General features: G+C 32.4%; 1 protein-coding gene across 7 annotated transcripts in view; it reads left to right on the forward strand.

Moving 5' to 3' along the window:
* The first annotated feature begins 4,509 nt into the window (after positions 1-4,509).
* Positions 4,510-17,089, forward strand: part of LOC127739055 (alpha-mannosidase 2-like) — a 231,115-nt gene continuing 218,535 nt past the window's right edge. For 3 of the 7 annotated variants that reach the window (XM_052250613.1, XM_052250616.1, XM_052250618.1), the window contains exon 1: positions 4,514-4,553. The gene's annotated coding sequence lies outside the window, so the exon portion shown is untranslated. Of the gene's footprint in view, positions 4,554-17,089 lie in introns of all 7 variants that reach the window. The other 4 variants (XM_052250615.1, XM_052250622.1, XM_052250621.1 and 1 more) reach the window with 2 other exon arrangements.

Here is a 17,089-nt window from a genome sequence, read left to right on the forward strand (position 1 = left end):
GGACGTGATAGAGAGCACATATTTTGAAAACAAAGAAAGATAGAAGAAGGGGAATTGTATTTTTTCTGTAAGTTTCTCACCTGAATATGGGGTGGAATTGCATGTGATCTGACAGTTGGCCTTTCAATCAAGTCTCTGACGGTGTCCCTCAATTCCATTATGCAGCGTCTTGGAAAGCGATAACGGGCTATCAGCAGTGATCAGTTGATGATCATTCAATGAATCAAGATCATCAGATCTATCGCGAAATACGCGTTCTCTACGAATAGCTCTTCTGTTGATGAAATTAAACAGTATCAATCCAGCCATTTTGTTTCTATAGAGATACGTGATACTTACGATTCTTAAAAAAAAAATATTAAGCTGGTTGTAAATTACAAAAGCCTATTAGGGTCACACAAAAAAAGATAAATATATCGTAATTACGAGAAAACTATCGCGTAATTACGAGAAAATTATCGCGTAATTACGAGATAATTATCGCGTAATTACGAGAAAACTATCGCGTAATTACGAGATAATCATCGCGTAATTACGAGAAAACTATCGCGTAATAACGAGATAATTATCGCGTAATTACGAGAAAACTATCGCGTAATTACGCGATAATTACGCGATAATCATTGTTTTGTTTCGTAATTACGAGATAATTATTTTTGGATAAACCTTTCGAAGTGTAAATCATTGCATGTATATGTATTGTGTCTGTTTGGCTTGGCTCTCAGACTACCATTTTATCCAACGTTATCTCGAACATATAAAAAGCCTCAGAAAATCTGTTCCATCCTTTATACAAGATGAAAATAATGGTAATGGAATAAAATTAGAAATTTCTCATACCCTCCAGTATTGGTTCATCAAAAGGCGTGATAATCATGAAAACAGTGTTAATTTGATCATACGAGCCACTCCGTGCGAAAAGGTACAAAACCCATGAAATACAAATTTTTTAGGAAAGGTGTGAAAAGTTTGCAATGAAAACTTGAGGGAGATACACTTTAATCGTTGTTAAAAATACATGAGTTGATAAGTGCCCGACAAAATTCGGTGTTTCATCCACAGGCGCTTGGGTATAGGATACGATTTATTTTTTGGAATTTTGTTGTTGTTGATTAAATCATTATACTACATATCTATCACTTCTGCGCATGTCTTATCTAGTTTTGAGTGATTTTACCAACTCTTATACAACCCCCATTTTACTATCCACACTAAGAAACAGTAAAATGGGGGTTGTATCAGAGTTGGTAAAGTCACACACAAAAAATCGTATCCTATACCCAAGCGCCTGTGGTTTCATCATATTTATATTTCATGCAAAAAAACTCACATGGTACATGTAAAATCAACCTTTTCGTGTATATTTGTGCGTAGAAAAGCAAGTATCTCGTTTTCCGATATTTTATGATTCCGTACCTTTTCACATAGGGTGGCTCATATGTGTTTTGTTCCATACTCGTATGGTCTGGGCAACATCAGTATATACTTTGCTTACGTCAGCGTATTTAAGGTTTTGAGAAATGTTTACACATATATTTTTTTTGTGGTTTCAAAGAACTCGTCGTGCGGTGTAGGTTTCTGCTCATTGTTGCAGGATTTTCAGTGACATAATATGATATTTTTGTAGGGTTGTTATGTCAGCGACGTTCTCCATGTCTCGCTTTTTTCTATATGCCTATATATTACACCCGTACACATGCGATCTTGGTAGTTTTTACTACATTAATGTACATGAAAGGCAGTGACAGTGAATATTATAAAGAAATATAAACAAAACAATATTACCATTTTTAAAATGAAGATTAGTGTGCAAGACACAAACAAACAAATGAAATAATGCTTATGAATTAACACAAAAAAACTCACAAATTAAAATTGGATATACCATGAATGCGATTGTGATCTTCGAGCAAAACATATCTAGTTCAAAGGAAATTAAAATGTTTGTCGGTAAAAAAAACTCTTTATAGCCACTGTTGTTGTGTTGCTTTCTCTCTCGAGCACAGGCATTTCCATTTCGTCTGTTAAACAGCGATCCTGATTTCCCACATTAAATGACATTTGTACCGCGTTTTTCTTTATAGATTGGTTTGTCAGGATTGAACTCTGAAGTTGGTGAACGACTTAAAGAACGAATTAAAGATCAAATGCATTTCTGCCAAATATCTTAGAATGATATCTTAAAATGTAATCACGTTCATAAAAAAAAACCAGTGACAACTTTCTTTATTCCTTTAATTTTAGATGTTTCGTGTAATCTCTTTTATTGCTTTGGATGTATATATTGAAACTCTAAATCCAACTTTAAAGTAAAGTTGAATGTACTTATTTTGGAAATTCATCTTTTACTTTCTATAACAACCTTCTTACGACTATATATATATATGGCTGATATTTTTGTTCGAGCATATTGTTTTTCTTAAATTGTTTAACATTTCATACCGATATAACATGTTACTTTTATTATTCTTCCCTTAGTTTATTATTTGTATTTACATTGTATCATAGGTCAAATTTATTTGTTCAGTGTATGTTCACTGGTGTTAATATGTCCTTTGATTGAGTTAAGCTATTTTAGTTGATATTTTATAGTGTGTCTTTCTAGGTTGTGATGTTACACTATTGTTTCAGAAAAAAGGGTGAAGGTTTGGTACCATTGAAACGTCTAAACCCGCTGCATTTGTTTGCACCTGTCCTAAGTCAGGAATCTGATGTTCAGTAGTTGTCGTTTGTTGATGTGGTTCATAAGTGTTTCTCGTTTCTCGTTTTTTATATAGATTAGACCGTTGGTTTTCCCGTTTGAATGGTTTAACACAAGTAATTTTTTGGGCCCTTTATAGCTTACTGTTCGGTGTGAGCCAAGGCTCCGTGTTGAAGACCGTACTTTGACCTATAATGGTTTACCTTTATAAATTTTGACTTGGATGGAGAGTTGTCTCATTGGCACTCATACCACATCTTCTTATATCTATGTAATTCTATCTCGTAATAACGAGATAGTTTTCTCGTAATTACGCGATAGTTATCTCGTAATTACGCGATAATTATCTCGTAATTAAGAGATAAAAAATCTTAACTCGTAATTACGCAATAGTTTTCTCGTAATTACGTGATGATCATGTCGTAATTACGAGATAAAAAATGATTATCTCGTAATTACGCGATAGTTTTCTCGTAATTACGAGATATTTATGATCCTAATAGGCTTTCGTAGTAAATTGCTCGTTCGAAAAATTTTGAAATAACTTGAAGTATACTTACTGGTCTATAGTTGCCAACATCAAGCATATTGTTCTTTTTGTGTAATAGTACAACTTGTGCCTGTTTTAGTTGGTCTGGAAAAGTGGCTGATTTTATAGTCTTGTTTATTAATTCAGTGATTGGTTTTGTGATAACTGGTTGTGCTAGTTTTAGGACTTTAACGGAGATGCCATCTATTCCTGTTGCATTTTTTATGTTTAATTTTTTAAGTTGTTTGTCTACAAATTAATTTGAGATGGCACTAAATTCTAGTTTTTGTGTGGCAGTTTTGTTTTCGTGTATTTTTTTAACACTTGGATGGTTATTATAAGCAGGTGTGTTGTTGCCAATATCTTTAGCCACATTTATAAAAAAAATCATTGAAGTGTTCTGCTACTTTCTTTTGATCACTTTTTATAGTTTCTTCATCACATAAAATGATATTTTTTGTGAAGTTGCTGCCTTTGTTTGTAATGAAAGGTTTTATAGTTGGCCAGAAATCAGATGTTTTTGGTCCGCCTATTCAGCGTTCGTAAAAATATGTTTTAATGGATTTTTTCTTTATTTTATTAACTAGATTTTTCTGTTTTCTATAGAGTTCCCAGTAATTACTTGATTTTTGTTTCAGTGTTATACCTGTTGTACAGTTGTCTTTTTTTTGTACACTGCTTTTCGTAGTTCCTGGTTCATAAATGGTGCAGGTTGCATGTTTACATTGTTTTCTTTTCTTTAAGGGAGCATGTTGGTCTAAAACATTAAACCACAGCCTTTTCAAAATCTGAATATGCCTGATTTATATCATCTTGATCTATTATTCAAGAGAATTCAACATTTTCTAAGTCTGCAAGAAAATTTTCTTCTTTGGTCTTATTTTTATCAAGCTTTTATATGTTTTATACTCTGTTGACTTATTTGAAATTTGAATGTTGTAATTTTTTCCCATTTTCAGCATTTGTAAAATAATGCATGAATGAGGTGTAAGAATTGCCCTTCGTTTGGCACTACGGTAAGATTAGACACGCCAATTTTTTCAGAAGGGTCATGATATTCATGATATTTTGGATCAAAGGTAGGACGCACCAAAGAAAGTAAAAATGGAAGCAATGTGTGAACTGACAAAAGCTTATTTAAAGTAACAATTTATATCCCTCCCTTTCAAAAAAAATTCCAAGAAAAGTCCTGCCCTCAGTCCTGTTTTGCAGAACCGACCGGAACTGAAAATCGGTTTTTGGACAGAGTTTTAGTATAGCCCACTCTTCTGTCGAGAAGGCTAGAAAAGGAGAGAATTTGCAGGTGAGAAATTTCATCAACAGGTAAAACTTTATTATCATGTTAAAAAGTTGAAATAAAGTAAACAAAAATCATGGCAGTGTATAAAATGGAAAAGTATCAATTTTAAAGTTTATTGTCATAGCCGCAAACATTACTGATCGATCAGTTACCGTCAGAAAATCATAAGTTTTCTCAAATTTTTGACAATTAATATTTAACAGGAACTCTATGGGGAAATATTCTTTAAACATAAAAAGGGTATCAAAAGTTATGTTAATTATCAGAGATTAGGACTTTAAATTACAGTTAAAGAACAAAAAGGGGGTTACTAGTAGGCAGTTTTTGGCGGGAAATTTTATAATTTTACATGTAATAAATACATGTAGATGACATTCGAATTCGTGCACTTTCCCGTAAATTTCCCTTGTCAATATTCTTGTGTTATTATGTCACAGTGTGAACCTATTTATTTGATGATGTCATCTGACTTGCGTTCAACTGGTGTAAGGCCTCATTCATAAAAAACAATTCGAGATTGGTGTACATTGTAGTTACTGTGACCTTTAAAACTTGCTCGATGCCACCAAATTATGTATTCGAATAGACGTTCAGACTTCAATTTCGAAATTTATCAATCATTTGAATTGTATTATAAAGCTAGGTTAATTAGATATTGTTTTGTCTTAAAATATGAAGTTTTTCAAAATCCAGGACTTCGTGACGACATGTTCAATTTACAGAAAATTAGGAGATAACTGTATTGGATTTTAAGCTTGGCCTTCCTAAATCATAAATTTTGCTGTCACAAATTGAGTTTTATACCTCGCGACTAGGTAATACAAAAACCAAGCTTTAAATACAATACAGTTATCTCCATTGAGATTCTAATGCCACATATTTGATTAAATTCAGTTTTATTAAACATTTTGGCTTAGAAATGCCATAAACGAAAAGACCTTGAAACTGTTACATCGACTTTGGCAATTCTAAAAAATGTTCTGTTATAGGTATACTCCCAATTTCAAACATAAATACTAGATGTATTTATACTATTCTAATGCTTTCAGAATGGTTTATATATTGGTAAAAAGAAGATTTTGAGGCACAAAATGTGACTGTTTGGTTTATTTTTTCAGAAAAAAACATCTGGCCTTTCTAGTAGATCAACTAAGTTATTTTGTTTTCTCACAGCCAAATGGCAATGTCAATCTTCCAGTGAATGGTTAATTACAAATGTATAAAAAGTATTTCCCAAAACACAGTTAGTTTTTCTCTGTTCATAGAACTTATCACCCAGATAGTAAATTGTAAAGATACCTTGATAAAAAATCTCCTAAATGTTATATATTCAAGGTATGCATGTATCTAATTAGTTAAAAGTTTCTATATTTTTAAACTCAAATTTTCCCAATCTGTTAATGTCATTCAGACTCTCTATGGACTTTACATATAAAACTAGCAATAAGATTGATCAATCAGACATGTCAGAGACAGAGATACACATGTACAAAAAAAATTGTATATAAATTAACATTGTCATTTGGATGTACAGTACCATTCAAACGGACTAGCTCTACCACACCCTACACCGAGGAAAATTTCGGAGTCACTCCGAGAAACTCCGATATTCCTCCCAAAATGTTGGGAGGAATTTAGGAGTAATCTCTCCCAAAATCGCGTAATTGTTAATTGTGATAGCGAGCTCACTCCCAACACAGAGGAATTAATTGCCCTAATCCTACTTTAATCTATGCCGGCACACGACTGATAGGGTAATTGGATTACCTGATGTGATAAACAATTATATTGCCGGTCTACTGTACCAGTTTAAGTGTCAAACAAGTGTATAATTTTAAATGTCTTTTTATATTGGTTAAGTTTAATTTTTGTGTTAAAAATAAGTTAAAATATTTTCGTATTTCTTGCTTGCTAATCTAAAAATATCTTTACATAAATGGACTTGCTTGTTTAAAAAAACGGACATTACCGAAAAAGGTTAATAAAATTTTGTGGAAAATGTGGAAAAAAACGTGAAATTCTACTTCAAAGCTGAATAAATGTGAGCAGTTTAAAGAAAATTACGTGTCTCAAAGTTTTGTATACATGTAAAAAAGAAAATATTATTCACCATTCGTTATGCTTAATAAGTCTACGGCATTTCTTTTAACGATTATCTAATTACTTGAAACAAATAAAAGATTTAAAAGCAAAATGTTGTTGTTAATTCTTTCAATTGCATTAAAGTTTTATAAAAAAAACTATACTTGATTTTAACCTCGTTTTTTTTTTCATCGGTAAATTAATATTTTATTTACGAAAAGGGACATACTTGTGTAAAAATAAACGGAAACTACCGCTCATTAAATGTGAGCAGTTTAAAGAAAATTACGTGTCTCAAAGTTTTGTATATGCAAGTAAAAAAGGAAATATTATTCACCATGCGTTATGCTTAATAAGTCTACGGCATTTTCTTTTTACGATTTGTTGGCATTACTTAAGGATAATAATACATTTCAGCTACAACAGGAATACTTCCATAGCTGCATTAACTCGTCTTTGCATAATATTTATTTACGCACAATGAATGTAAACTTGTGTGTTGTATTTTGGACAGTGATCTTAAAAGATTTTAAAAGAAATTAATTTGCCATGGGAAGACAATTCCACGATACACATCTCAGTGATCAACAGTGTGTGGTTGACTTGAACTTGACTTCGCTCACAATATTAAATGCTAAAAATAGCTGACATCAATTTTATCCACAGCACGAGATTTTTATATGGCAAGAAATAATATCACGTACCAGTAAACTCAGGTGACCTCTTTGAACGACCGTGGGAATATTCATTCAGGATTTTAAAGTTGCTTTGTCGAAAAAGCGAGACATAGCGATCCTACATTCCGTCGGGATTGTCGTCGGTGGTGTCCACAAATATTCACTCTGTGGTTAAAGTTTTTGAAATTTTAATAACTTTCTTAAACTATCCTGGATTTCTACCAAACTTGGACAGAAGCTTGTTTATGATCATAAGATAGTATCCAGAAGTAAATTTGTAAAAAACAAAATTCAATTTTTTCCGTATTTAACTTATAAATTTTTCTGCCAGTTAACATTACATTCACTCTGCGGTTAAAGTTTTAAAATTTTAATAACTTTCTTTAACTATCCTGGATTTGTACCAAACTTGGTCAGAAGCTTGTTTATGATCAAAAGCTAGTATCTAGAAGGACATTTTGTTAAAATTTTGTACCTATTTATCCGTATTTTACTTACAAATGGACTTAGTTTTTCTTCCAGTTAACATTACATACAGTCTGCAGTTAAAGATTTAAAACATTTATTAGATTCATAAACTATCCTGGATTTTGACCAAACTTGGACAGAAGCTTCTTACAATCAAAAGATTGTATCGAAAGGAATATTGTTATTATTTTTTTTCCTCATTTTTGTTGAGCCTGCGATTAAAAGCAAAAGTAGGCGAGACACTGGGTTCCGTGGAACCCTTACGAATTTTTTTCATTTCGCCAAGGACTTTTAACGAGCAGTAAAATATGGATTGCACTCATCCAATTTTATTTTAAATAATTAAAGATCAATAACAGAGATAAACGCATGATTTTTTTATACTATAAAACAGTACTTTAATTCATAAGTTATGATATTGAACAAACAGAAATCTTACTCCTCAAGGACAGTAGACTACCTTGACCACTAGTGACCACTGCATTGCTGAATAACAATTCATGATAATGTGATACATTTGCCTGTGTTTAACTGATTGAACTTGTCAATGGCATGAAGTGTTTTGTATTTGTTTACTTCTGGGTTACCAACAAATATTAAATGCATTAAGTTCACAAGTTTGCTTACTGGAGTTCTTTAGCAGACAGTTATTTAAGTGCAATTAATGAGTCACTGTTCAATATGATCCATAGGAAACTTTTCATTAGAATTGTAACATGGCATGCATTATTATAAAGTGTTCAAGGATAACTAAAAGAAAATCAACTAAAAAGTTTTTCTTGTATGGTGAATTGATTTAGCTCCCTTTGTATTAGAATACGAAAAGTGTCTGAATTTTACCAATTTTCCTTAAAAGTCATTAAATGCATTCACGTGTCGAATGTGTGGATGGTTATGGTTTTACAATGTTATGTATCAATGTACATGTATGTTGTTTCTGAATTTTCCCAAAAAAAAGTTAAAATGTGCCAAATTCTGACATATCACTAGATTCAATTTAAAATGTAAAATTTTTCATAATGAAATAATATTTGACAGAACTGATCTGATAAATTGACAAATTATATGAAAATAGATTGAAAATAAATCTTGTTGAGAAGCCTGACCAAGGATTCATATAATGAATCCTTGGTCTGACCTAATACTTTGACCTACATTTTTACATGTACAAATATAAAATAAGGCAATCAGATTCATCTATTATCATTTCATCATTGAAATGATCAAATGTATGGAATTTTAAACAAGTGATCAGACAGATCTATTTAAATATAATCAGATAAATAAAACAGTCCCATTTTAGATTTAATATCTTAATTTAACACCGTTATTTAGCACTAGTATCAATTATCTGATGTTACTTCTATTTTTATGCCCCTGCAACTAAAAGTTGGGGGCCATATTGTTTAACCCCTGTCCGTCCGTCCCATTATGGGTATATACATTTAGTTATTCCAGATAACTCCTCCTACAGTTTGAATGCTAGGAAATTTTCACTTTGCTGGCTGTTTGTACATATATTGAAGATGTGCATGTGATCAGGGTTTTGATTTTTATTGATATTTGCTCTTTTGGGATATAGTTGAACTTTGTCATTTTTAGCTCACCATTTCGAAGGAATGGAACGGTGAGATTTTGCCATCACTTGGTGTCCGTCGTCGTCCATCGTTGTCCGTCTGGTGTAAACTATTTCATACATCTTCTCCTCTGAAACTACTGAACCAATTCCAACCAAACTTAAGCTGAATGATCCTTATATTTAGGGTATCTAGAATAAGGTTTGTGTTTTATTTTCTGTTTCCTCAAAAACCAAGGCCGCCATGGCTAAAAATAGAACATAGGGGTGAAATGCAGTTTTAGGCTTATATCTCAAAAACTAAAGCATTTAGAGCAAATCTGACTTGGGTAAAAGTGTTCATTAGGTGAAGTTCTATCAGCCCTGAAATTTTCAGATGAATATGATAAGCCATTGTTGGGTTGCTGCCACTAAATTGGTAATTTTAAGGAAATTTTGCAGTTTTTGGTTATCAATGATAAAGATAAACTGTAAACAGCAAAAATGTTCAGCAAAGTTTATTAAAGATCTACAAATAAGTTTATATGACCAAAATTGTCAATTGACCCCTTAAGGAGTTAAGCTGAATCATCCTTAGGGTATCTAGAAATAAGTTTTGTGTTTTATTTTCCGTTTCGTCAAAAAACATGGCTGCCATGGCCAAAAATAGAACATATGGGTAAAATGCAGTTTTATACGACCTCAAAACGACTGCAAAAATTTTTGCGGTCGTATATTGGTATGACGTTGGAGTCTATGTCGTCGGCCTTGTCGTTGTCGTCGTCCGAAGACACATTGGTTTTCGCACTATAACTTTAGTTTAAATGAATGGATCTCTATGAAATTTTACCATAAGGTTAAATACCACAAAAGGAAGGTTGGGATTGATTTTGGGGGTTATGGTACCAACAGTTAAGGAATTAGGGGTCAAAAAGGGGCCAAAAATAAGCATTTTCTAGTTTCCAGACAATAACTTGTGGAACGGTGTATGGATCTCTCTGAAATTATACCACAAGTTTCCATACCACAAAGGGATGGTTAGGATTTGCTTTGGGGGGTTATGGCTCATACCGTTTAGGAATTAGGGTTCAAAAAAAAGGGGGAAAAACAAGGTTGTCCTGGTTAATGGACAAATACTTTAGAACAAAACATAATTTAAAGCAGTGTAAGGGAGATAAATCAAATATATCATTTGAATTACCTCCCTTACACTGCTTTTAAATTATGTATAAAGTAATGGTTAATAAACAATTAAGACAATTTAAAAGCAGTGTAAGGGAGGTAATCCAAATACAATGTTTTGATTACTTCCCTTACACTGCTTTTAAATTATGTTTAAAGAAATGCATATTTATAAAGGAAGACCAGTAAAAATATCTGCAAATGTTGCATCTTTTTTTTTTTACCAAAAAATCCATATGAAAGATTTGACACCATATATATTTTAAATTCTATTTTATAAAATAGATTAAGTTAGCACTATGGTAAACTTAAATGGGTAATTATGGTTGCAAACTCAATTGGAAATTGAATTGAGATTATGACCATATCTTGAGGGAAATAATTTTTTGGGGGAAAAAGTGGGGGGGGGGGAGGGGGGTAAAAAAAAATTGTGGGGGTCAATATTTTCTCATTTCAGATTTCAGAAATTAAAAAGAATTATTCTTCAAATATTATTTTTTCAAATTTCAAATATTGAAAAATTTCAAGAAGTAATCTTTAATTGCACAGTATGGCGCATTAGATTTGTAAAATCTTCGACCACATTTATTTCTTTGTTATGCCGAATCTAACTGTGTATTTAGATTTTTAATTTTGGGTCCAGTTTTCAAATTGGTCTACATGGTCTACATTAAGGTCCAAAGGGTCTAAAATTAAACTTTAGTTTGATTTTAACAAAAATTGAATATATGGGGTTCTTTGATATGCTGAATCTAAACATGTATTTAAATTTTTGATTTTGGGCCCAGTTTTCAAGTTGGTCCAAATTGGGGTCCAAAATTAAACTTTGTTTTCAACAAAAATTGAATATATGGGGTTCTTCAAAAATTGAATATATGGGGTTCTTTGATATGCTGAATCTAACCATGTATTTAGATTTTTTATTTGTGGGCCCCGCTATCAAATTGGTTCATATTGAGGTCAAAAGGGTCCAAAATTAAACTTTGTTTGATTTCATCAAAAATTGAATTATTGGGGTTCTTTGATATGCCAAATCTAACCGTGTATTTAGATTTTTAATTTTGGGTCCTGTTTATACGACCGCAAAAATTAAAAATTTTTTGGTCGTATATTGGTATGACGTTGACGTCGTCGTCGTCGTCGTCCGGCGTCGTCCGAAGACACATTGGTTTTCGCACTCTAACTTTAGTTTAAGTGAATGGATCTCCATGAAATTTTACCATAAGGTTCAATACCACGAAAGGAAGGTTGGGATTGATTTTGGGGGTTATGGTACCAACAGTTAAGGAATTAGGGGCCAAAAAGGGGCCAAAAATAAGCATTTTTGTAACTTCCAGACAATAACTTGTGTGTAAGTGTATGGATCTCTCTGACATTGTACCACAAGGTTCCATATCACAAAGGAAAGGCTGTAATTGATTTTGGGGGTAATTGCCTCAAAATTTTAGGAATTAGGGGCCAAAAAAGGGACAAAAAACAAGCATTTTTCTAGTTTCATGACAATAACTTGTGTGTAAGTGTTTGGATATTTCTGAAATTGTACTACAAGGTTCAATATCACAAAGGGAAAGCTGGAATTGAGTTTGGGGGTAATTGCCCGAAACATTGAGGAATTGGGGGCCAAAAAGGGGCCAAAAATAAGCATTTTTCTAGTTTCCAGACAATAACTTGTGTTCAAGTGTATGGATCTCTCTGAAATTGTACTGCAAGGTACCATACCACAAAGGGAAGGCTGGGATTGAGTTTGGGGGTGATGAATCATAAGGGGGTTCAAAAAATTTGGGGGGGGGATTTTTTTTTTTCTTTTTTTTTTCTTTTTTTCCTTTTTTTTTTCTTTTAAAATTTTCCATTTTAAGTTGGTTATTTCTGATTAATATTTAAAAGCAAATAATAATGATATGGTAGGAGATACACACCAAACAGGATGTGTAAATTATTATATAATAAGTATTGTGCAATAGCAAGAAATTTTCAATTGCACAGTATTGCACAATAGCAAGAAATCTTCAATTGCACAGTATTGCGCAATAGCAAAAGAAATCTTCAATTGCACAGTATTGCGCAATAGCAAGAAATATCCAATAGCACAATATTGCGCAATAGCAAGAAATTGTCAATTGTACAGTATTGCGCAATAGCAAGAAATATTCAATTGCACAGTATTGTGCAAAAGAAGATACTTCGTATAAATTGCTTATTTCTTGATCAATTTCAATGGGGTTTTATTCTTGAATTCTTGGGGTTCTTTAATATGCTGAATCTAACCGTGTATTAAGTTTTTGGATTTTGGGCCCCGTTTTTAAATTGGTCCACATTGAGGTCCAAAGGGTCCAAAATTAAACTTAGTTTGATTTTAACAAAAATTGAATTTTTAGGGTTCTTTGATATGCTGAATCTAAACATGTATTTAGATTTTTGATTATGGGCCCAGTTTTCAAGTTGGTCCAAATCGGGGTCCAAAATTAAACTTTGTTTGATTTCAACAAAAATTGAATATATGTGGTTCTTTGATATGCTGAATCTAACCATGTATTTAGATTTTTGATTTTTGGGCCCCGTTATCAACTTTGTCCACAATGAGGTCAAAAGGGTCCAAAATTAAACTTTGTTTGATTTCATCAAAAATTGAATTTTTGGGGTTCTTTGATATGCTGAATCTAACCATGTATTTAGATTTTGGATATTGGACCATAATAGGTGAATGTCCAATTTAAAATTTTTAAGTTCTTAGACCACATTCATTCTGTGTCAGAAACCTATGCTGTGTCAACTATTTAATCACAATCCAAATTCAGAGCTGTATCAAGCTTGAATGTTGTGTCCATACTTGCCCCAACTGTTCAGGGTTCGACCTCTACGGTCGTATCAAGCTGCGCCCTGCAGACCATTTTATTTAAATTGGTCTACATTAAGGCCCAAAGGGCCCAAAATTAAACTTAGTTTGATTTTAACAAAAATTGAAGTCTTGGGGTTCTTTGATATGCTGAATCTAAACATGTGTTTAGATTTTTGATTATGGGCCCAGTTTTCAATTTGATCCAAGTTGGGGTCTAAAATTAAACTTTGTTTGATTTCAACAAAAATTGAATATATGGGGTTCTTTGATATGCTGAATCTAACCATGTATTTTGATTTTTGGGCCCCATTATCAAATTGGTCCACATTGAGGTCAAAAGGGTCCAAAATTAAACTTTGTTTGATTTCATCAAAAATTGAATTCTTTGGATTCTTTGATATGCTGAATCTAACCATGTATTTAGATTTTGGATATTGGACCATAATAGGTGAATGTCCAATTTAAAATTTTTAAGTTCTTAGACCACATTCATTCTGTGTCAGAAACCTATGCTGTGTCAAATATTTAATCACAATCCAAATTCAGAGCTGTATCAAGCTGAAATGTTTTGTCCATACTTGCCCCAACTGTTCAGGGTTCGACCTCTGCGGTCGTATCAAGCTGAGCCCAGGGGAGCATTTTATTGGCTTATATCTCAAACACTAAAACATTTAGAGCAAATCTGATGAGAAGTAAAAATGTTAATTAGGCCAAGTTCTATCAGTCATTAAATTTTCAGATGAATCTAACAACCCATTGTTGGGTTGCTGCCACTAAATTGGTAATTTTAAGGAAATTTTGCAGTTTTTGGTTATTATCTTGAATATTATTAATGATAAAGATAAACTGTAAACAGCAAAAATGTTCAGCAAAGTAAGATCTACAAATAATGACCTAAATTGTCAATTGTCCCCTTAAGGAGTTATTGCCCTTTAAAGACAATTTTTCACAATTTGTTCATCTAGTTTGCTGGACTTACTTTAAAAAATCTTATCCTTTGAAACTGCTGAATCAATTTCAGCCAAACTTGGGCTGAATGAGTTTCAGAGTATCTAGTATAAATTATGTATTTTATTTTCTTGTACGTCAAGAAACACAGCCACTATGACCTAAATGGAACATAGGGGTTAAATGCATTTCTTTGCTTTTGAAGAAAATATGACAGATACAAAGAACATTTCAATGGAATTTTTTAAGCCACTCATTAATATATATTGAAAAGCAAAAATAATTATTGATAAAAGATTTAAGCAAAAAATTACAGGTGAGCGATTCAGGCTCTTGAGAGCCTCTTGTTGGAGTATATATATATATATATATATATATATATATATATATATATATATATATATATATATATACTTGCATAAGAGGTGCATAGCGTTTCCAGATAACTTCTCCTACAGTTTGAATGCTAGGAAGTTTTCTCTTTGCTGGCTGTTTGTACATATATTGAATGTGTGCATGTGGTCAGGATTTTAATTTTTATTAATATTTGCTCTTTTGGGAGATAGTTGAACGTTGTCATTTTTGGAGTATTTACTTGTATAAGAGGTCCTCCCATGAACCATAAACCTATGGAATACCATGATCAACTTTGTGTATTTTAAAATAAGACTTTGCATCTGCGGGGGTATCATTTGTGTCTCCCAGACACAATAATATCTCAAAGAAAGTCTCACATTGACTTTGTTATAATACAGTTACTTCAGAGTGGAGTGCGGGGGCATCAGTTTGTCTAGTTTATTATGATTTTTCTCATGATACATGTTATATTCATGGGGAGGTAGGTGCCTAAGCCTTAAAAATAACACATTTGTAGGTATTAATTTGGCAAAAGTACAAAAATACTCATGAAAATGGTGACTATTAAAATATATCTATTCTCATGCTTAACTTATAATGAATCAGGCTAAATATCAACATTCTTATTTTGGGGGACATTTTATACTAATATATACGATGAAGGATGAATCTCATTAATAGCTCACCAGGCTGAATTTTGTTGTCGTCATTGTCAATGTTAACAAAAATTTTCTATTCTGAAACTGCAAAGCCAAATTTAACCAAACTTTACCACAATCATTATTTGGGTTTATAGTTTATAAGATGTGACCCTGCCTGCTAACCAGCATGGCTAAAAATAGAACATATGGTTAAAATGCAAGTTATGTCTATTATCTTGAACACTAGCTGCTGCTATGAATATAGAAATTCTGACAGGGGTATTAATATTCAGAATGTTGAAATCTACATGCTGTCTATTTAAGTCAAAACTGTCAGACAACTTCTTGAGTTATTGCTCTTAAATGTAAAATTTTACCATTTTTTTCTATTTTTGCCTATAAGTTTGAAACTGTAATAGATACATGTAGAAACTTTATTTAAGAAAAATGACCAGCAAGACAAGATCTACAAAAACTACTTGGCCACAATCATTATTGGGGTATATTGTTTAAAAATGTGTCTAATGATTCTATATATTTGGCCCGAGAACACATTTATTTCGTAGTGCATTTCTTTTAGACAATAAATGAAAATTTTAAAATCCCACCTGCGCTTTCTCAATAATATTTTTACAGTGTGTTACAAAAATATAGAAAACTTCATCAGCTCTAACTCAAAATTATGGACAATTTTATGTGAAGGGGGTCTTGAAATCTTTTGACAGCTTCCCAAATGCTAAGTTTTAACCTTTTTCAACTGGACCAAATCACTAATTAAGTACTTTAAAATTCATGACCCAAATTTTTTTAGAGTGTAAATTCATCCCCTTTACTTGCTATTTGAGGCATAAAACTTGAAGAAATAAATTTGGAAGGGGTATAAAACACTATGGACTATATTCGTGGACCACGAAAATCAAAGGACGATAACTGTGTTCTCACCCAATAAATAATATTGTAGCTGAAATTCAGTCAGAAATAAAACTTTTTGCAGATGACACAAGTCTGTATCTTATAGTGAACAATCAGGGGCCTCGGTGGCCGAGTGGTCTAAGTAGTTACTACTGTAATCACTAGCACCTGGTCAACACTGAGGTTGTGAGTTCAAACCCTCTTGTGCGGGTGCACTTGACTCCAATCTTAATTGACTAGGATTGTCAGTTTTCCTATCGAAAGTTGTGGCTTTCTCGGGGCACTCTGGCTTCCTCCACCAATAAAAACTGGCCGCCATGAAATAGCCCAAAAGCAGTGCTTAAAAGTGGCGTTAAAACACCAAAAATCAAATAAAATCAAATTTAGTGAAAAATCCAGTAAATGACGCATTAAAGCTTAATGAAGATTTAAAGAAAATTCACTACTGGTCTGAGAAGTGGTTGGTTAATTTTAAGGCTAATAAAACTGAGAGCATGACCATATCCCAGAAACTTTAAAAACTAATCCATCCACAGCTTTTCATGAATAATTTACCTTTAAACTCTGGAAATGAAAACAAGCATCTTGGTGAGTACTGTCAAACGACGGCAATTTGCACAAGCATATCAATATGATAGTAAAATATACTTTAGAAAATTTAAATTAATTTTAAAGGGAAAAACGTTAGAACAGACTTTATTTTTCTTATATAAATCCAGTTATACATGTTATACTGATGTAGTTTGGGATACATCTACATTAATTTTAATTCACAAAATAGAAAGCGTCCAAATAGAGGCTACAAGGATTATATCTGGAGGAACACGGTTAACATTGATCTTTTAATTTACCATATAAGGAAACATGATGGGAAAACCTAGAGGATAGACAAGAGGCCCAC

This window comes from Mytilus californianus, unplaced genomic scaffold (genome assembly GCF_021869535.1).
Source record: "Mytilus californianus isolate M0D057914Y unplaced genomic scaffold, xbMytCali1.0.p SCAF_4, whole genome shotgun sequence".
NCBI classification, from domain to species: Eukaryota; Metazoa; Mollusca; class Bivalvia; order Mytilida; family Mytilidae; genus Mytilus; species Mytilus californianus.